At 38.8% G+C, this 23,534-nt stretch overlaps 1 protein-coding gene across 5 annotated transcripts in view; it reads right to left on the bottom strand.

The window, feature by feature from the left end:
• The window catches only part of CUL2 (cullin 2), a 164,379-nt gene that overhangs the window by 117,618 nt on the left and 23,227 nt on the right, over positions 1 to 23,534 (bottom strand). The window lies entirely within an intron of this gene.

Below are 23,534 nucleotides of genomic sequence, written 5' to 3' on the forward strand. Positions count from 1 at the left end.
TCTCTCTCTCTCTCTCTCTCTCTCTCACTCTATCTCAAATAAATTATTTTATTTATTTTTTTAAAGATTTTATCTTTAAAAAATCTTTTAACAAAATAAAAAGAAAAATAAGCTTTATCTGTAATAGCCAAAACCTGTAAATACCCAGATGTCCTTCAGTGGGTGACTGGATTACATGACTTGAAAAACAGAATGAAAAGAAAAATATGAGGAGCAGAGGGCAGAGGGAAGAAATGGATATGGGGGAATGAATATACTCTATGGACCTCATTTTTTGGGGGTAAAAGAGTGTCCTTGATGGGTGAAATAGTGCATATAATTGGCTAAAATAATGGATAAAATAAAGACCAAATTATACAATGATAAAAGGTACAACTTTATATATATAATATTTATATTATACATAGAGTACAAATAATAGACAAGGAGAGATAAATATAAATAACAATGCATACACAACTTCTAGATTTGGACATATCTATTGAATAAAGATAAGTAGCTGCAAAATTAAACAATTTAAAAAGGCTTATGTGATAAAATAACACTTCAGATGTATCTATACAAATAGTCAGGACAAAACTAATAAAATTGGCCTTACTTTGTGTTAAACAATAATTTTTCTTTCAAGATTATTTTGATCACAAGATGAGAGATTACAGGGAAAAATTTTGTTTCAAAGGAAAACCAGGTATTACTTATAGCACATCTTTCCTGTTTATCCCCCTTTGGGGGGGCTTCTGCTTTTCATTGTCTTTGAATATTTTATACTCTCCAATTTGTAAATAACTGAAATACACCATAGACCTGCAATTGATTTCACTTTTTCATCTCTCTTAGATCAGTAGAAAAAAAAATTTCACAAGTCTCAATAAATGCAAAAAGGTTGAAACCATATCATGCATCTTTTCCAACCACAAGAAAAAAATCTAGAAAGACCACGAACACATGGAGGTTAAATAGCATGTTACTAGATAATAAATGGGTCAACCAAGAAATCAATGAGGAAATTTAAAAAAATACATAGAGAGAAATAAAAACAAAAACATAATGGTCAAAAATCTTTGGGATGCAGCAAAAGCCATTCTAGTAGGGAAGATTATAGTTATACAGGCAAACCTCAAGTAGCAAGAAAAATCTCCAATAAACAACCTGACCCATAATGAAAGGAACTATAGAAAGAAGAACAGACAAAACCCAAAACCAGTAGAAGGAAGAAAATAAAGATTAGAGCAGAAATAAATGAACTAGAAAAAGCAATAGAACAAATCAATGAAATCAGGAGCTGGTTCTATGAAAAGATTGACAAAATTGCTAAAACTTTAGAAAGACTCATCCAAACAAAAACAAAAGAAACAAACACAATAAACAAAAGGAGGAAAGAAAAGAAAGGATTCAAATAAAAAGTGAAAGAAGAGAAATAATCACCAACACCACAGAAATACAAAGGATTATAGAGAATATCATGAAAAATTACATGGCAACAAATTGGACAACCTAGAAAAAAATGATAAATTCCTAGAAATATATAACTTTCCAAAACTGGGAAGAAATAGGAAGAGAAAATCTGAACAGACCAAGTAATAGCAATGAATTAGAATTAGTAATCTAAAATGCCCATACTACCCAAAAACAGATTTAATGCAACCCTTATAAAAACACCAATAGCATTTTTCACAGAGCTAGACAAAAGATCCCAAAATTTGTATGGAGTCACAAAACAAAACAAAACAAAACAAACCTTGAATAGCCAAAGCAAACTTGAGAAAGAACAAAGCTGGAGGCATCACAATCCCAGATTTCAAGATATACTACAAAGTTATAGTAATCAAAACAGTATGGTACTGGCACAAAAACAGACACACAGATCAATAGAACAGAGCAAAGAGCCCAGAAGTGAACCCACACTCACATGATCAATTAATCTACAACAAAGGAGGCAAGAATATACAATAGGGAAAAGAGAATCTCTTTAATGAATGGTTTTGGGAAAATCATACAGCTACCTGCAAAAAATGAAACTGGACCACATTCTTTTTTTTTTTTTTTTTTTATGATAGTCACAGAGAGAGAGAGAGAGAGAGGCAGAGACACAGGCAGAGGGAGAAGCAGGCTCCATGCCGGGAGCCCGACATGGGATTCGATCCCGGGTGTCCAGGATCAGGCCCTGGGCCAAAGGCAGGCGCCAAACCGCTGCGCCACCCAGGGATCCCACTGGACCACATTCTTATAGCAAACATAAAACAAACTCAAAATGGATTAAGAAATTAAATGTAACATCTGAAACCACTAAACCCCTAAAAGAAAATATAGGCTTCCCTGAACATCAGTATTAGCAATATGTTTTTGGTTCTGTCTCCTTAGGCAAGGGCAACAAAAGCAAAAATAAACACTTGGGGTTATAGCAAACTAAGCAGCTTTTGCACAGCAAAGTGAATCATTAAAAGATGAAATGGCAACCTACCAAATGCAAGAAGATATTTGCAAATAATATATCTGATAAGAGGTTACTATCCAAAATATATAAATAATTCATATAACTCAACACCAAAAAATCCCAAACAATTCAGTTTTAAAAAACGAGCAGATGACCTAAATAGGTATTCTGCCAAAGAAAACTTATAGATGGCCAACAGACACAGGAATAGGTGCTAAACAACATTAATCATCAGGGAAGTACAAATCACAACCACAATGAAATATCATCTCACACAAGTCAGAATGGCTAGTATCAAAAAGCCATAAAATAGTAAATGTTGGTAAGGATTTAGAGGAGGGAAATCCTCATGTACAGTTGGTGGGAATGTAAATTGGTGCCACCACTATGGAACACAGTGTGGAGATTCCTCAAAATCTCAAAAAATAGATTTATCATATGATCCAGCAATGGGATTTATGCAATGAAAACAAAAACACTTATTCTAAAAATATATGCACCCTATGTTCATTGCAACAGTATTTACAGTAACTAAGACATGGAAGCAACATAAATGTTCATCAATAGATGAATCAATAAAGAAGATGTGATATACATACATACATACACACACACACACACACACACACACACGGAATGCAATATTACTCTGCCATAAAAAAGAATGAAATCTTGCCATTTGCAACAACATGGATGTATCCAGAGTGCATTATGCTAAGTGAAATAACATAGACAAAGGAAGGCAAATATCATATTACTTCACTTGTGGAATCTAACAAACAAAACAGAAACAGTCCCATGGACAATGAACAAACTGGTTGTCAGAGAGGAGCTGGGTGGAGGGATGGGTGAAATGGGTGAGGGGGATTAACAGGTACAACCTGACGGTCATAAAAGAAATAAGTCACAGGGTTGTAAAGTACAGCATGAGGAATTTGATCAGTAATATTACAATAACTTTGTATAATGGCAAATAGTAAGTATAGTCATCATGATGATCATTTCATCATGTAAATAAATATCAAATCACTATGTTATATACCTGAAACTAATGTAGTATATGCCAACCATACTTCAATTTTAAAAAATAAACAAAATAAAAAATAAAGAAACTGAAGAACATACAAGTAAATGGAAAGATATTCTGTGTTCATGGATTGAAAGAATTAATAATTATTGGTAAATGTCCATTCTACCCAAAGCAATCTATAGATTCAACACAAGTTCCTATCAAATTCTAATGGCATTAAAGCCAAATGCCAAAGAAATCTTGAGAAAGAACAAAGTAGAAGACATCATACTTCCTGATTTCGAAGTATTTTATAAAGGTGTGGTAATCGGGGATCCCTGGGTGGCGCAGCGGTTTAGCGCCTGCCTTTGGCCCAGGGCGCGATCCTGGAGACCCAGGATCGAATCCCACGTCGGGCTCCCGGTGCATGGAGCCTGCTTCTCCCTCTGCCTATGTCTCTGCCTCTCTCTCTCTCTCTCTCTCTCTCTCTCTCTCTGTGTGACTATCATAAATAAATAAAAAATAAAATAAAAAAAAAAAAGGTGTGGTAATCAAAATAGTATGGTACTGATGTAAAAACACACAAAGATCGGTGGAACAGTATAGATAGCCCATGCATATATGGCCAATTGATCTTTGACAAGGATACCAAGAATACAAAATGAGGAAAGGATTGTCTTTTAAATAAATAGTGCTGAGAAAACTGGATATTCACATGCAAAAGTATGAAACTGGATCACAAAAATCTACTCAAAATGGATTAAAGACTTAAACTATAAAAGTTTTAGAGTAGTTGGGGGGAAAATCATTGCAATGGTCTTGACAATGATTTTTTTGGATATGACACCAAAAGCACATGCAGGAAAAGCAAAAATAAACAAGTGAGAATACATTAAACTAAAAATCTTCTGCAAATAAAGCAATCAACTAAATGAAAAAGCAGCTATAAAATGTGAGAAAATATTTGCAAACCATATATCAGATAAAGGGTTAATAACCAAAATATATACAGAACATGTACAACTCAGTAGTCAAAAAAAAAAAAAAAAATCCAATTAAATGATCAGAGGAGGGACGCCTGGGTGGCTCAGCAGTTTAGCTCCTGCCTTAGGCCCAGGGCATGATCCTGGAGTCCGGGGATGGAGTCCCACATCAGGCTCCCTGCATGGAGCCTGCTTCTCCCTCTGCCTGTGTCTGCCTCTCTCTCTCTCTCTCTCTCTCTCTCTCTCTCTCTGTGTGTCTCTCATGAATAAATAAATAAAATCTTAAAAAAGAAAAAAAGGTCAGAGGACTTGAATAGCCATTTTTCCAAAGAAGATATACAAATGGCCAACAAGTACATGAAAAGGTCTCATCACTAATCATCAGGGAATAGAAAATTGAAACTACATTGAGATATCACCTCACACCTGTTAGGATGTGCATGACCAAAAATCAGAAAATAACAAGCATTGGTGAGGATGTGGAGGAAAGGAACTACCTGTACACCTTTGGTGGGAATGCAAATTGGAGTAGCCACTAAGGAAAACAGTATGGACACACCACCAAAAATAAACAATTGAGCTACCGCATGATATAGAAATTCCACTTCTGGATATTTATCCAAATGAATTGAAATCAGGATTTTTTTTTTTTTTTTTGAAATCAGGATTTTGAAGAGAAACTTGCACTCCCACATTTACTACCACATTACTCATAATAGGCAAGGTATGGAAACAATTTAAATGTTCATTAATGGATGAATGGGTAAAGAAAATGTTTTATATACATACAATGGAATATTATTCAGACTCTAAAAAGAAAGAAATCTTGCCATATGTGACAATGTGATAGATTTGGAGGACAGTATGTTAAGTGAAAGAAGTCAGAGAATGACAAGATCTCACTTCTAGTATGTGGAATCTAAAATAGTCAAACTCATAGAAACAGAGACTAGAATGGTGGTTTCCAGGGTCTGTGAGTAGGGAAAACTGGGGACATAAAGGTCAAAGGGTACACAGTTTCATTATGTTGGGCAAATAAGTTATGGAGAGCTGCTATTTAGCATAGTTCTTTAGCTAACAATACTCTATTGTGTACTTAAAATCTGCTAAAAGAATAAATAAAAAAATTTAAAAAAAATAAAAATAAAAAGGGATCCCTGGGTGGCGCAGCGGTTTGGCGCCTGCCTTTGGCCCAGGGCGCGATCCTGGAGACCCGGGATCGAATCCCACGTCGGGCTCCCGGTGCATGGAGCCTGCTTCTCCCTCTGCCTGTGTCTCTGCCTCTCTCTCTCTCTGTAACTATCATAAATAAATAAAAAAATTTAAAAAAATAAAAATAAAAAAAATAAAAAAAAATCTGCTAAAAGAGTAGTTCTCTTATGTTAAGTGTTCTTTGAATCATCATCATCATCATCTACATCTTCATATCACAAAGGGAGAAAGAGGAAGTTTGCTGAGGCAATGGATACATCAATGACCCTGATGGTGGTGATGGTTTCATGAGTGTATACTTAAAGTCAGACTTGTATACATTAAGTTAAAAGATGTGCAGGTTTTTACATGTCGACCTCAATAAAGTGATTTAAAAGAAAATGAAGATAAATAGCAACAATTTTAAAAAGTCTTTGACATGTGGTGATCCTACATGAGAAGTACACTTTTTTTTTCTTAATCATATTTTAACATATAAAAAATAAAATAATTGAACTAAACTCAATTTAACATTTAGTTAAACATAGAACGTTTATATACACTGGATGTCCATAGACTATAAAAATTGATGTTACTTGACAAAGAAACATTTAGAATGTTTTTATTTTTTAATTTAAATTTTTTTTTAATTTTTAAAAGATTTTATTTATTTGACATAGAGAGAGAGAGAGAGAGCACAAGCAGGTGGAGCAGGAGAGGAAAAAGCAGGGAGCCCAATGCAGAGCTTGATCCCAGGACCCCAGGACCCCAGGACCCCGGATCATGATCTGAACTGAAGGCAGATGCCCAACCATCTGAGCCACTCAGACACCCCTAGAATGTTTTTTTGAAGTAGAATTTAAAAAAATTATAGGTCATATTTCTGATCATAATTTCCTCAAAATGATTTTCATTCTAAAAATTGTTTAAACCTATTTTCACCATAACTCCTGGAATTGTAATTCTTCCCCCAAACTATAATTATACCTACCCATTCAGTTTATCCTTGCCATCATTTTATTAATGAAAAAATTATGATTAGGCTTCTAAGTTGTTGATGGTGGTCCTAGTGCCATCTATAGAGCTAGAGGATATGAGGAACATTCATACTTTACTATCTTGGCTCTGAGTACCCAAACATGCTCAGTGTAGGTAATATACAATAGGGAAAATATAGTGTCTTCTTGTTATTATTGTTGTTTTAAGATTTATTTATTTTAGAAAGGGGGGAGGGGCAGAGGGAGAGAATCCTCAAGCAGCCTCCCCACCAAGTGTGGGTCCTGCCCTCAATCCTGAGATCATGACCTGAGCCAAAATTAAGAAGTGGAGGCTCAACCAACTGAGCCACCAAGGTGCCCCTCCATCTTTTTCTTAAAGTAGGCTCCATGCCTAGCATGGAGCCCAACACAGGGCTCAAACCCAAAACCCTGAGATCAAGACCTGAGCTGAGATCAAGACTCAGACACTCAACCAACTGAGCCACCCAGGCGCCTCTATAGTCTCTTTCCTTTATTTTTTAAGTTTTTATTAAAATTTCAGTTAGGGGGCACCTAGATGGCTCAATTGGCTAAGCAGCTGCCTTCAACTCAGGTCATAATCTCAGGGTCCTGGATTGAGTTCCATGTCGGGCTCCCTGCTCAGCAAGGAGTCTGCTTCTCCTTCTCCCTCTGCTCTTCTCCCTTTGCTTGTTCTTTCTCTCTCTCTCAAATATATTTTTGAAAAATCTTTAAATTCCAGTTAGTTAACATATAGTGTAGTATTAATTTCAGGTGTAAACTGTAGTGATTCAACACTTCCATACAGCACCCAGCGTTATCACAAGTGCACTCCTTAATCCCTATCTCCTATTTTACCCATCACCACCCACCTCTCTACAGGTAAGAGTCTATTTCTTGGAAGATAGTCTCTAACAAGTGCTAATAAAGAGAAATTCTTTGGATTTACAGATTTCTTTAGGGTATTGCTGAGCTAAATGTACACAGAACAACCTGAAGTTGACAGAGAAAAGACTTCTTTCATGCTTAGCCGTCAACTAGCCAATACTCTGACTCCACAGTTAGTAGGTACTTGAGCAGTATCTCAACAGCAATCTGTCACTTCCAGGCTTAGACTCCTTCTGGGCTTGGGAAACTTTCCTAGTTCACAATTTCCTAATAGGGAGTGTCACAAATTTTTAAAATTCTTCTATAGCTTCCTGTTTCTATTAACTCCAATCCCCACCCTTTTATACACTCTCATTCTAAATTTCTTCTTTCTTCTATTTCCCTGATAAAATTCCCAGTCACACTCTGGGAAATCAAACTCAAATCACCAGCACACACACAAAAAGGTATTTTCATTCCATTCAGAAAAATGTCCCCTTCCAACTTTATTCCAATTTCCCCCATAATGGGCTGAACAACTCCTAAAGCAGGGAAGGAAAATAAGGGGCCATGCTAATTGTTTTCAATGTTAATCTTCCACACCCTGCTACAAAGAACAAAGAAGTATGTGTTAATATATAAAGAAAAAGTATGGTTTCATGTTTTCTAGTTTTGTCATTCAACCCTAGGAGGTAGGCAGGACAAGTATTATTATACCATTTCACAAAAGAGAAAATGGACTAAAAGACTCAACTTCATCAAAGATGAGAATTTTTGGCTTTGAGAATATTAACCCAGAATTTTAAATTCTCTACCTCACTATCTTTCAAAAATCTGTTGCTGGGTCACTACTTCAGCATCAAGAAGAGCATTTGAGGGGATCCCTGGGTGGCGCAGCGGTTTAGCGCTTGCCTTTGGCTCAGGGCTCGATTCTGGAGACCCGGGATGGAATCCCATGTCGGGCTCCCAGTGCATGGAGCCTGCTTCTCCCTTTGCCTATGTCTCTGCATCTCTCTCTCTCTGTGTGTGTGACTATCATAAATAAATAAAAATTAAAAAAAAATAAAGTTCATTTAAAAAAAAAGAAGAAGAGCATTTGAGGATGACTAATTAATTGAGCATGTAATTTGACCTTTTTCTCTAGTAAAGATGAAAGGTATTAAGCCATCAACAGACATTCACCTCATCTCTCTTGGGCTTAAAATTGTAGGAAAGATAGCCTACAGCTATAGGACCATGCTTTCACCATGCAGCTAACTCGTTTATACAAAGGTCAAATTTTGATCTCATTAGTACCATGTCTAGCCATATGTGAGAAAGTGTTTTAAATATTATTTAATATTTAAATATATTAACTTAATCAAAGTCCCTGATTTGATTTTTAGGGTCAATAGTTATCCAGCCATTCTGCAAGTCAGAATGAAGAGTTAAGTGATGGAAGTGTCAACACATTAGATTCATGCCTACTAATTCCCAGTGTAGAACCTTTGAGACCAAGATCTAGACCCCCTCAGCTAAAAGCATGCAGGATCTTTGTACAGCCTGGTCATCACTACTCAGGCTAACACTCTTGTTTCCTCTGGATCAACTCCTACTTCTCCTATAATACCTCGACTCCAAACCAATCTTTGTATAACTCAGTTCTACTCCAATGACAAAAGTGTAATTGGAAGATGTGTAAGTCCAGAACTAGAGCAGCCGCTTTTGCCATTGGTAATAACACAGCTTGTGCTCCACTCATTGCTCTAATTCTGGCACCGCAGAGGGAAACGGTGTCTAATTAGAGAGAGTTTAGTAATAACAGACTACAAGAAACAGAAGATCTGTGTTGTAGCTTTAACATCACACAAGTCATTTAAATTTGTCTTGGTAATAAGAAACTCAAACTAGGTGATTTTCAGTGTTAGTTCCAGCCCAAACTGTTGAAATCCCATAAAATCTAAGTTAAATAATGCTATCTATTAAGGGAAAGAACTAGTTGTAAAATCAGTATGCTAAGCTCGCTAATATTTTTTTCATTCAGTGTCTAATCTGCTTGATCTCTATATATTTTTTTAAATTTATTTATTTATGATAGTCACAGAGAGAGAGAGAGAGAGAGAGAGGCAGAGACACAGGCAGAGGGAGAAGCAGGCTCCATGCAGGGAGCCCGATGTGGGATTCGATCCCGGGTCTCCAGGATCGCGCCCTGGGCCAAAGGCAGGCGCCAAACCGCTGCGCCACCCAGGGATCCCATAATCTGCTTGATCTCTATAAATGGTGTAAACTAGACATCAAGGAGACTTCCAGGTGTACCACCCCAATTCTACTTGCCTCAAAATTGATACATGTATCAATGCATGGTTTTCTCCAGCCTGTTTATTTTTATTTTTTTAAAGATTTTATTTTATTGTTTATTCATGAGACACAGAGAGAGAGGGAGAGAGAAAGAGAGAGAGAGAGAGAGGCAGAGACACAGGCAGAGGGAGAAGCAGGCTCCATGCAGGGAGCCTGATGTGGGACTCAATCCCGGGACTCCAGGATCATGCCCTGGGCCAAAGGCAGGCACTAAACTGCTGAGCCACCCAGCGATCCCCTCTCTAGCCTGTTTAGACTAATATTGTTCTCATATTCTGTCCCTTATTCATCCTTCCTAACTGTATTTAAAGTGTCACAATGAAATGAAACTTCACCAAATCCAGGACTTGAGAGCTCCTCTTTAAGATAAGAAGAATACAAAATTACAAATAATAGGGATGACTGGGTGGCTCAGAAGTTGAGCATCTGCCTTCATCCCAGGGCGTGATCCTGGAGTCCTGGGATTGAGTTCCACGTTGGGCTCCCTGCATGGAGCCTGCTTCTCTCTCTTCCTGTGTCTCTGCCTCTCTGTGTGTGTCTCTCATGAATAAATAAATAAAATCTTTTTAAAAAAATTACAAATAATAATATTAGGGCCCAGAAGGAGGGCTCTGAAAGGAATTTAAGCTTCATCAACTTTATGGCAAACCAGTTCTGTCTCTAACATTTAGATGAGCTTAAGTACAGCCCACTAGCTGTTAAGAAAACAGTACTGAGACACATACATTTACACACATACACTTCCATGGATGCACAAATCCAGAAGATAGTGCCAGATATTCCTTTACTTTTTTTTTTTTTTAAAGTAAACTACACCCAATTTAGGGCTTAAACTCACAATCCCAAGATCAAGAGTCACATACTCTACCAAATAAGCCAGGCTACCACTCCTACTTATTTACTTTTTCCACTAAGTTTCACCCTTTCATTATCTGGTCTTCTTCCCAATTCTCTCCTTCATCTTCACCAACTCAGGCTTTTCTTCTCCGTTTTATTTGGCTTGTCTAAAACCTTGTGATGAGGGAGAATAGACTGCTGGCCCTCTTTTCTGGTTCTCATGTTAAAGATAGGTGAAATTTTAGAAAAGCATAGTAATGTGCAAACACTAGGCAGTTAATAAATCAATGTCAAATTAATTCAATTTATAGGTCAACATAGAATCAAGATTCTTTATATTCAGGCTCCAGAAATTGATTGAAACAAACAGCATGACATTTAGGAAAGATTAAAAGTGATGCCCTGGATTTAGGTTCAAAAAAATTAAATAATTACACACAACAAAGGGAGTATAATTAACGTTAGTCACAAGCTTTAATAAAAACCATGAACCTGGCTCCTGAAGCAGTCTCCTCTAAAAAAAAAAATCTATGAAAAGGTCAAACATCAGCAAGTACCATAAAAAACTTCACCCACAAAAAATGAGATGTTGGCACAGGACAATGTATATGTAGATAGCTATGGCACAGGACAATGTATATGTAGATAGCTATGAAAGATGACATTTATTGAAACAAAGGATTAATGGGTTAGGGAGTTGGAGGCTAAATCAAAATACGTAGATCTACTGTTATCATTAAAACTCCTTTTGGAAAAAAAAACAAAAAACGGAAGATAAATTATGTCTGCATTGCCCTTACCTGGTTTTGAAAACAGAGTGGTTTTAATCTAAAAAGGGGGTATAGACAATGTGTTTGAAAGCAGGGTGAAGGCCAAGATTTAGAGACAAGGGTGGCTTACTCAAGCACTTCTCATAATTGCCAATAAACAGATATGCATTGTCTATCTAGAAAGACACATTTAGAAACTAAGTGGGATCCCTGGGTGGTGCAGCGGTTTAGCACCTGCGTTTGGCCCAGGGCGCGATCCTGGAGACCTGGGATCGAGTACCACGTTGGGCTCCCTGCATGGAGCCTGCTTCTCCCTCTGCCTGTGTCTCTGCCTCTCTCTCTCTCTGTGTGTGACTATCATAAATAAATAAAAATTAAAAAGAAAAACTGCATAACTGTTGTCTAGAGAGAACTAGGGACACAGAAACAGGAGAGAGTCATTACTTCACCCTTTAGTGTGATCTGAATTTTGTCCCAAGGTTATATACTATATACTGAACTTTTTTTTTAATTTATTTTTTTTAATTTTTATTTATTTATGATAGTCACAGAGAGAGAGAGAGGCAGAGACACAGGCAGAGGGAGAAGCAGGCTCCATGCACTGGGAGCCTGATGTGGGATTCGATCCTGGGTCTCCAGGATCGCGCCCTGGGCCAAAGGCAGGCGCCAAACCGCTGCACCACCCAGGGATCCCTATACTGAACATTTTTAATAAAACAGGTAGAAGAATTTGTTCCTACTCTTAATAAGTTTGTTGCTCCTTTTCTGTTGACATATAGTCTCTAAGATTACCTCTTCTTTAGAATTTGTCATAGTCCATTGTAATTTACTTAGGGGAAATGAGGAATTTGTGAGATTTATGTGTTTGGAAAAGAACATGATAGCCTCAGAGTGGAGAACAGATTAAAGGGAGGCCAAAATGGCTGCAGGCTGACCAGGTAAAAGATTATTGCATTTGCCCAACTGAGAACTGACAGCAGTTTGCAACAGGATAGTGGTGGGAAAAACAGGGAGAAATGGAAGGTTTGGGAGCTATTTAGATGGCTTCAATATTGGAATCGAGGAAGAAGAAAGCTATCAAGGATGAATCCTAGTTTCCAGATTTGTGAACGTACTCGTTATCTAGTCTATTGTTGGGCAATAAATTATCCCCAAATCCAGTACTTAAAAGAATAAATATTTATTTTCCACAGATTCTGTGGGTTGGGAATTTCAGGATGGTTTAGCTAAATTGTTCTTATTCAGGGTTTCTCATGAGGTTGCAGTCATGATATTGGCCAGGACTGCAGTCATCTGAGGACTGACTGTAGCTGGAGGATCTGCTTCCAAGCTCACTTGCATTGCTGCTGGCAGAAGGTGTCAATTTCTCAGTGACATTGGGAAGAGGCCTCACTTCCGTGTGGTCTGTGAGGGCCTCTCCAAAGGACTGCCAGAGTCTCCTCATAACATGTTAGTTGTCACTTAGGTGTTCAATGTTTACTGAGCTAATGTTAAAAAAAAAAACATTTCAACCGGGCAGAATTATAAATTTATGTACCCATCCTTTCATTCATTGATTCACTGTATCATTATATCACATCTATGATGTGCCATGTAGTGTTCTAGGTATTGGGCACAGCATTCACAGAGTCTTGGACTCAATTACCTTACATTCTAGTGAGAAGGAAAACTAGGTAAACACATGAAAAGTATAATTAAATCTAGTAATCAATACTCTAAAGACAATTAAACATAATAATAGAATAAGGTGAGAAAGAGGTGATAGCTTAGCTAAGGCAATTAGTAAAGGCCTCTTTGCTGGTGACATTTTAGCTTACCTGGCAAGAAGTGGCCAGTCATACAGTGATGTGCAGAACATGATTTCCAGGCAGAGGCAGCAGCAAGTGAAAAAAAAACTTGAAGATTGGATGAGTTTGGTATGTTTGTGGAATAGAAAGATAGCCAGTATGACCAGAGCATAGTGAGCAAAGAGGAGAGTTTTACAGCATGAAATTGAAAAGTAAGACAAATACCGGATCTTCTAGAACCTTATAAACCATGGTAAAAGGTTAAATTTCATTTTAACCACTTGGGAAGTCACTGGAAGTTTTTAAGCATGGGCAATCTAATCTGGTGATCCAGTTTCCCATATTTCACAAATTCAAATTCACTGGGGTTGAGAGGGATGTTTTCTAGGGCCACCACAACAAAAATACAATAGGTTGAGTTGGCTTAAACAATAGAAATTTATTTCCCCCCAGTTCTGGAGACTGGAATTCATGATCAAGATGCCAGCAGGGTTGTTTCCTCTAAGGGCCATAAAAGAAGGATCAGTTCCAGGCTTCTCTCCTTGGCTTGCAGATAGCTTGCTGTCTCTTCAAATGATCATTCCTCTGTGCACACACATCTGGTATCTCTCCCTCTTGTTATAAGAACACCAGTTGTATTGGTTTAGGACCTCATCTTAATAGCCTGATTTTAATTTACAGAACTTATCTCCAAATACGATTACATATTTTTGGTTGGGACTTCAACATCTGAACTTGAGGGGGACACAATTCAGTCCATAATAGGGAGCAAGAATGAAAACAAAGACACTGGTTAGTATACTATTACAGTGTTTTAGCTAAAGATGCTCAGATTAGGGTTTTTAGCATAGGAAATACTATACTAAGGAATTAATTAAATAATTAGGGAATTATTTTAAAAGTAACCTAAGTGAGTTTGCTACCTCTAACTGAGAGAAAAAGATGATTCAGGAGTTATTACCAGTTGCCTGAGCAACTGAGTTGCCATTTGCTGAGATAAAGAAGACTGGGGAAAGAACAAGTCTGCAGGGAAAACAAGAATTAAGAATTCTATTTTGAACATGTTACATCTGAAATATCTATCAGGCATTTGAATAGAGATGTTAAATAGAAAGCTATACATGTGTGTCCGAACCACAGGAACTAAGGGTATGTTTTGATTCATCTGGGAATCATCAGTGTTTCAGATATCATACTGTTCTCCAAAACTTTATTTTCCAATTCACTTTAAGTGGAGTACAAACAGGTCTAGAAGTTGAGAGTATAGTAGAAGAGGATCCATTCACTCAAATGGACAACAATCTCTGTATGAAAAGGAATCCAAAGGTGTACCTGATCCTTCTACAGATTCTCAACTGAATCCTATTTTCAGCCCCCACTCTATGAAATGCCTGGTACCTACTTGTCCTGAGACTCTTTAAAGTTCTTCACAGTGAATCAAATTCTTCTCATTGGTATTTACCTCTGCAGTCTCTCTTCAGTACTTTCTTTTTAAATTTTTATTTAAATTGTAGCTAGTTACTATAGAGTGAAGCGTTGCTTTCAGGAGTAGAATTTAGTGATTCATCACTTACATATAACACCCAGTGCTGATCACAAGTCCCCTCCTTAACACTCATCACCCATCTAGCTCATCCCCTGCCCTCTTCCCTCTCTCAGCCCTCCATTTGTTTTCTATCATTAAGGGTGTCTTATGATTTTCCTCCCTCTCTTTTTTCCCCCTTCCCCTATGTTCATCTGTTTTGTTTCTTAAATTCCACATATGAGTGACATCCTATGGTATTTGTCTTTCTCTGACTGATTTATTTTGCTTTGCATAATACTCTCTAGCTCCATCCATGTTGCTGCAAATGGCAAGATTTCATTCTTTTTGATGGCTGAGTATATTCCATTGTAGATATATATCACTTCTTTTTTTCTTTGAGAGAGAGAGAGAGAGAGAGAGAGCATGAATTAGAGGGGAGGGCCAGAAGTAAGGATAGAGAAAATCTTTTTTTATTTTATTTTATTTATTTATTCATGATAGACATAGACAGAGAGAGAGAGAGTCAGAGACACAGGAGGAGGGAGAAGCAGGCTCCATGCTGGGAGCCCGACGCGGGACTCGATCCCGGGACTCCAGGATCACGACCTGGGCCAAAGGCAGGCGCCAAACCACTGAGCCACCCAGGGATCCCAGGATAGAGAAAATCTTAAACAGACTCTACACTCAGCAAAGAGCCCAACATGAGACTCAATCTCATAATCCTGAGATCATGACCTAAACTGAAATCAAGAGTTGGATTAACTAAGCCACCCAGGCACGCCATCCCACATCTTCTTTTTTTTTTTTTTTTAACATTTTATTTATTTATTCATGAGAGACACAGAGAAAGAGAAGCAGAGACATACACAGAGGGAGAAGCAGGCTCTTCACAGGGACCCCAATGCAGGACTCGATCCCAGGACCTGGGATCATGCCCTGAGCCAAAGGCAGGCACTCAACCGCTGAGCCACCCAGGTGTCCCCACATCTTCTTTATTCATTCATTAGTCTGTGGACATTTGGGCTCTCTCCATAGTTTGGGTATTGCTGATAACGCTGCTATAAACATCAGTGTGCATGTTCCCTTCAAATCTGTGTTTTTGTATCTTTTGGATAAATACCTAGTAGTATAATTGCTGGGTTCTAGGGTAGTTCTATTTTTAACCTCCACACTGCTTTCCAGTGTGGGTGCACCAGTTTGCATTCCCCTTTCTCCACATCCTTGCCAACATCTGTTTCTTGAGTTGTTAACTTTAGCTATTCTGACAGGTGTGAGGTGGTACCTCATCATGGTTTTGATTTATATTTCCCTGAGGATGAGTGATGTTGAGCATCTTTTTATGTGTCTGTTAGCCATCTGGATGTCTTCTTCTTCCTTTTTTTTTTAAGATTTTATTTATTTATTCATGAGAGACACACACAGAGAGAGAGAGAGAGAGAGAGGCAGAGACATAGGCAGAGAGAGAGGCAGGCTCCCTGCAGGGGATCTCCAGGATCACACCATGGACTGAAGGGGGGGCGCTAAACTGCCGAGCTACCCGGGCTGCCCGGGATGTCTTCTTTAGAAAAATGTCTATCTTATGCATGCCGCTGTCCAGTTTTTCCAACACCATTTGTTGAAGAGATTTTTTTTTTATGATAGTCACAGAGAGAGAGAGAGAGAGAGAGAGAGAGAGGCAGAGACATAGGCAGAGGGAGAAGCAGGCTCCATGCACCGGGAGCCCGACGTGGGACTCGATCCCGGGTCTCCAGGATCGCGCCCTGGGCCAAAGGCAGGCGCTAAACCGCTGCGCCACCCAGGGATCCCAAAGAGACTATTTTTTTTAAAAAGATTTTATGCATTTATTCATGAGACACACACAGAGAGAAAGAGATATAAGCAGAGGGAGAAGTAGACTCCCTCCTGGGAGCCTGATGCAGACTGGATCTCAGGACCCCTGGATCATGATCTGAGCCGAAGGCAGACGGTCAACCACTGAGCCACCCAGGTGTCCCAAGACTGTCTATTTTTCATTGGATATTCTTTCTTGCTTTGTCAAAGGTTAGTTGACCATAGAGTTGAGGGCCCATTTCTGGGTTTTCTATTCTATTCCCTTGTCTATTTCTGTGCCAGTACCACATTGCCTTGATGATCAGTTTTGTAATAGAGCTTAAAGTCCAGAATTGTGATGCCTCCAGTTTGCTTTTCTTTGTCAACATTACTTTGGCTATTCAGGGTCTTTTGTGGTTCCATACAAATTTTAGAATGGTTGTTCTAGCTCTGTGAAAAATGCTGGTGTTATTTTGATAGAGATTGCACTGAATGTGTAGATTGCTTTGGGCAGTATAGACATTTTAACAACGTTTGATCTTCCAATCCATGAGCGTGGAATGTTTTTCCATTTCTTTGTGTCCTCTTCAATTTCTTTCATAAGGGTTCTATAGTTTTCAGAGTACAGGTCTTTTACCACTTTGGTTAGGTTTATTCCTAAGTATCTTATGGTTTTTCTGTATATTGATTTTGTATCCTGAAAGTTTGCTGAATTCGTGTATCAGTTCTAGCAATTTTTTGGTGGAGTCTTTTGGGTTTTCTACATAGAGTATCATGTCATCTGCAAATAGTGAAAGTTTGACTTCCTCCTTGCCAATTTGGATGCTTTTTGTTTTTGTTTTCTGATTGCTGTGTTTAGGATTTCCAGTACTATGTTAAATGACAATGGTGAGGGTGGACATCTCTGTTCCTGACCTTAGAGGAAGTTTTTCCCCATTGAGAATGATATTAGCTGTGGGTCTTCTATATATGGCCTTTATGATGTTGAGGTACATTCCCTCTATCCTTAATTTGCTAGAGTTTTTATCAAGAATGGATGTTCTACTCAGTCAAATGCTTTTTATGCATCTAAGAGGATCAAATGGTTCTTATCCTTTCTTTTATTAATGTGATGTATCATATTGATTTGTGAATACTGAACCTGCAGCCCAAGAATAAATCCCATTTGATTGTGGTGGATAATTCTTTTAATGTATTGTTGGATTCAATTTGCTAGTATCTTGTGAGGATTTTTTGCATCCATGTTCATCAGGGATATTGGCCTGTAATTCTCCTGTTTAGTGGAGTCGTTGTCTGGTTTGGAAAACAAAGTAATAATGCTGGCCTCATAAATTGAGTTTGGAAGTTTTCCTTCCATTTCTATTTCTGGAACACTTTGAGAAAAATCGGTATTAAGTCTTCTTTAAATGTCTGGTAGAATTCTGCTGGGAAGCCATCTGGCCCTGGACTTTTGTTTGTTGAGAGATTTTTGATAACTGATTCAATTTCTTTGCTGGTTATGGGTCTGTTCAAATTTTCCATTTTTTTGTCTTTCACTTTTGGTAGTTTATATGTTTCTAGGAATTTATCCATTTCTTCCAGATTGTTCAATTTGTTAGCATATAGATTTTCATAATGTTCTCTTACAATTGTTTGTATTTTTGTGGTATTGGTTGTGACCTCTTCTCTTTTATTCATGATTTTATTAATTTGAGCCCTTTCTCTTTTCTTTCTGATAAATCTGGTTAGGGTTTTTTTTTTTTTTTAATCTTTATTTATTTACGATAGTCACACAGAGAGAGAGAGAGAGAGGCAGAGACATAGGCAGAGGGAGAAGCAGGCTCCATGCACCGGGAGCCCGACGCGGGACTCAATCCCGGGTCCCCAGGATCTCGCCCTGGGCCAAAGGCAGGCGCCAAACCGCTGCGCCACCCAGGGATCCCTGGCTAGGGTTTTATCAATTTTATTAATTCTTTCAAAGAACTACCATCTAGTTTCACTGATCTATTCTACTGGTTTTTTTTGTTGTTGGTGGTGGTGGTGGTGTTATTGCTGTTTCTATATCATTAATTTCAGCTCTGATTTTTATTATTTCCCTTCTTCTGATGGCTTTAAGCTTTATTTGCTGTTCCTTTTCTCGCACCTTTAAGGGTAAGGTTAGGTCATGTATTTGAGACTTTTCTTGCTTCTTGAGGTAGCCTGTATTCTATGTAATTCCCTCTTATGATAGCTTTTGCTGCATCCCAAAGGTTTTGGACTGTTGTGTTTTCATTTTCATTTGCTTCCATGTATTTTAAATTTTTTCTTTAAGTTTCTGTTAACCCATTCATTCTTTAGTAGGATGTTCTTTAACCCCCATGTGTTCTTTAACCCTCATGTGTTGGTCTTTCCAAATTTTTTTTTCTTGTGGTTGACTTCAAGTTTCATAGCAGTGGTATCTAAAAATATTCATGGTATGATCTCAGTCTTCTTGTACTTGTTGAGGGCTGATTTGTGACCCAGTATGTGATCTATTCTGGAGAATATTCTATGTGCTCTTGAAAGGAATGTGTATTCTGCTGCTCAAGGATGAAATGTTCTGAATATATCTGCTAAATCCATCTGGTCCACTGTGCCATTCAAAGCCATTATTTCCTTTTTGATTTTCTGCTTAGATGATCTGTCCATTGATGTAAGTGGAGTGATAAGTCCCCCACTATTTTTGTATTATTATCAATGAGTTTGTTTATGTTTGTTATTAATTGATTTATGTATTTAGGTCCTCCCAAGCTTGGGGCATAAATATTTACATCATTACATCATCTTGTTGGATAGACCCCTTCATTATGATATACTGCTCTTCTTCATCTCTTGTTATAGTGTTTGGTTTAAAATCTAGGTTGTCTGATAGAAATATGGTTACTCAGCTTTCTTTTGATGTCCATTAGCATGCTAATGCTTCTCCATCCCCTCACTTTCATTCTGCAGGTATCTTTAGGTCTAAAATGAGCCTCTCGGGGATCCCTGGGTGGCTCAGAGGTTTGGCGCCTGCCTTTGGTCCAGGGCGCGATCCTGGAGTCCCAGGATCGAGTCCTGCGTGAGGCTCCCAGCATGGAGCCTGCTTCTTCCTCCTCCTGTTTCTCTCTCTCTCTTTCTCTCTCTCTATCATAAATAAATAAACAAATCTTTAAAAAATAAAATGAGCATACAGATGGGTCTTTTTTTGTATGCAGCATACAGATGGGTCTTTTTTTTTTTTTTTTTTAACCATTCAGATACGCTATGTCTTTTGATTGGAGCATTTAGTCTATTTACATTCATGGTAATTATTGGTAGATATGAATTTAGAGCCATTGTATTACCTGTAAAGTTAGCGTTTTTAGAGATTTTCTCTGTTCCTTCCTAGTCTTGGTTGCTTTTGATCTTTCTTTCAAGGCCACTCCCTTTAATTTTCTTGCAGGGCTGGTTTATAAATGCATTCACAAACTCCTTTAGTTTTTATTTGTCTGGGAAACTCTATTCTTCTATTCTGAATGACAGCCTTCCTGGATAAAATATTCTTGGCTGCATATTCTTCCCATTCAGCATGTCGAGTATATCTTGTCACTCCTTTCTGGCTTGTCACTTCTCTGTAGAGGATCTGCTGGGAATCTTATTTGTCTTCCCTTGTAGGTTACGGTTTTCCTTTCCCTTGCTGCTTTCAGCATTCTTTCCTTATCCCTGTATTTTGCAAATTTTACTATATGTCTTGATGTTGGCCTGCTTTTGTTGATTTCAATAGGCATTCTCTGTGCCTCCTAGACTTGGATGCTGTTTCCTTCTCCAGATTACTGACATTTTCAGCTATAATTTGCTCAAATAAACCTTTTGCCCTTTTTCCCTCTCTTCTTGTCCTGGGACTCCTATGATTCAAGGTTATTATACTTTATGGAGTCACTGAGTTCCCTAAGTCTACATTTGTGATCCAATATTGTCTTTCTCTCTCTTTACAGCTTCATTATTTTTCATAATTTTATCTTCTATATCACTTATTCATTCTTCTGATTCTTCCAACCTTGTGGTCATTACATCCAATCAGTTTCTCATCTCTGTTATAGTTTTACAAATTTTGGCCTGACTAGTTTTTAAGTCTTTTATCTCTGTAGTAAGGGACTCCCTGGTGTCTTCTATGATTTTCTTAAGCCCAGCTATTATCCTTATGATTGTTGTCTTAAATTCTGGTTCAGGCATTGCTTATATCTGTTTTGATTAGATCCCTGGCTGTGGCCTCCTCTTGTTTTTAGTTTTGGTGTGAATTCCTCCATCTTGGCATTTTGTCTAGGTCTCTGTCTTCTATGTGTTAGGGAAGCCTGTTATGTTTCCTATGCATGAGAGTAATGGCTATATTAAGAAGAGATCATATACTGTCTAGGGCCTGGCACTTCAAGAAATGTTTCTGGTGTATGCAGTGTGCACTCTTCTGTGAGCTCTTTCCCTCAGGTCAGTACTTTGCAGTTTCTCCTTGCCTGTAGTGGTGAGGTAGTGGGTATTTGGATCTTGCCCAGTGTGTGGTGTGATTTTTTTTTCATTAAGATTTTATTTGAGAGAGAAAGACTAAGTGCATGAATAAGGGGAGGTGCAGAGGGACAAGGACTCCCTGCTGAGCAGGGCACCTCACAAGGGGTTTGATCTCAGGTCCCTGAGATCATGACCTGAGGTGAAGTCTGACCCTTAACCAACTGAGTGACCTAGGCATTTCCTGTGTGGTGAGTTTTAACTAGGTGTTTTAGTTTGCTTGTCCTATTTTCCGTAGAGCTTAAGCTTTGTAGCACTCTTTGGTCAGTAGACTTGGTGCATATGTGGGGTGAAGGGGTTGTGCTGGTCTTCTAGGGGAGGGGCCCACTGCTGCTCTCTCAGGCACACTTGCCCTAGTTCAGAAGCACCTGCAGGGCACAAGAGGGTGGGAATTGGTGTATACTGCTCAAGCTTCCACTGTGGGCTCTGTGCTGCTCACTGAAGTCTATCTGTGCTGATGGGCTTGGGGGGTGGGGTGCTGGGAAATGGTGTCAGTTTGATATCTTGTCCCTGGAGAAGAGACTGCTGTGCTGCTGCTATTTGGGAAGCCCTCCCAGAAAAGCAAATAATCTCCCCTCATTTGTTCCAGGTATCCCTCAGATCTCTGCCCTCACCGTGTCTGTATCCCAGCTGTCTGCCCACCTGGCAGTACAGTGCTACTACGCTGTATCTCAAGTGCAATGGCTCAGTTTCAAAACTCCAAATTTTAGTGACCTGGCATGGCACAGACCCATGCTGATCCTCTGGACGACGGTCTTGCCACGCTGGTGCCGTTTTCTTCCAGAAGGGCAGTCACACAAACATGCAGGGTCTTGGGAATTTATGTTAAAGCACAGCAAAAAGCTGGCTCCCAGTTAGCTGCCTTCAGCAGGTGTCTCTACTCATATGCTAATGAATGGGGCAGCTCAATGGCAGCTGCTGTCTCTTTTGACCCCAGAAAGGCAGTGCCACCTCTCCTAAATGCACTCCCAAAAGGGGAAGTGTCTCTTCCAGTGTGACCCAGGGAGCCTCGGACCAAGCTGTCTGCTCCCATACTTCTGCCCTTTCTCCACAGGAGCACATCTACACCTGCCAGACTCCACCCAGCAACAGTGCAGACTTCAAAAACATTAGTCCTTGAACTCTGGTGCCTGTAAACCTGCAATAATTAGCCCGTCTCATTTTCCCCATCAATGGTTTTGGGGAAGTATTTTTCTTATACTGTTTTTATACTGTTCTTATACTGTTTCTATACTGTTTTTTTTTTCTCTCTCTCTCTCTCTCTTTCTCTCCTCTCTCCCTCCTTTCCATAGCACTGGTGATTTTCTTCTCCCCAAAACCACATATTTGCATCTCCTACCTTTCACAATGTGGCCTCTCTTCTCTGAGTTATACAATTTGTTCTCTCAGTCTTCAGACTGATTTCTCAGGTGTTCAGAATAATTTGATATTCATCTAGCTGTGTTTGGGGGATAAGGCAAGTTTAGGGTCCTCCTACTATGCACTTTTTTTTCCCCCAATGCAACCTTTTAATTCCAAGCAGAGTCCCCCTCCCACAGCATTATCACACACACACACACACACACACACACACACACACACAGTGGAAAGGGGTACCAGGGCCTGAGCAGGAACAAAAGCCAGACCCCGGCAAAAAATATATATATATAATTATATACACATATGTATCTGTAGAGAAGAGAAGCTGGGAGTGTGATAAGGGAGGGCAGAGAGTTAGGAGAGAAAGCAGCTTGGGGGTGCCCAAATAAATTACATTCTTTAGACAGCATGGTGGGGATGCATGGAAATGGGCAGGACCTGGTGGCCAGGACACAGCCTGGCCTCTTGATCCCATCCAAAGAGAGCCTGAAGGCCTGGGTTCTGCACAGGACCTAGGTGCTTGGAGTCTAGCTGACTTGCCTGGAGGCTGCCGGTGGGCCAGGGTTCTGCAGCATCTCCACTCTAAGCCATGGCTTCTAGGGAAGCCACAGGGCTGGAGCAAGAGGCTTTGAAGCTTAGGGGTCACCAGGAGAGGAGAGGGTGAGCTGGAGGGCAGGGTGGCTTTTTTTTTAATGTATCTAAACATATTAATGTTTATTTTATTTGCAAGAAGTACTCACTAGCAAGACCAGGAACACACACTTAAAACATGGCAACAATAACAAGCAAGATTGACTAGATCTTAACTGGTGCTTTCTAATGTGCTCCTGTCATGCTCTCCAGAAATGTTGACCTTAATCTTTGACTCAGCATGTCAGCATTTCCTGTCTTCCTTTTGACTTGACGTCAGTATATTCCTTTGAGCCAATAATATTATTATGTTGACTATTAAGGTTTAATTTTCCTCTCTACGTTATTTTGTCATCTTTGTCAAAAATCAATAGATGGTACATAAAGATAAAAAGTACAGCATAGGGAAAAGTCGATAATATAGTAATAACATTGTATGCTCTTAAAGATCTTATGGTCTAGAAGACAATTTTTTAATTTTAAGAAAAT

Source organism: Canis lupus, chromosome 5, assembly GCF_048164855.1.
Source record: "Canis lupus baileyi chromosome 5, mCanLup2.hap1, whole genome shotgun sequence".
NCBI classification, from domain to species: Eukaryota; Metazoa; Chordata; class Mammalia; order Carnivora; family Canidae; genus Canis; species Canis lupus.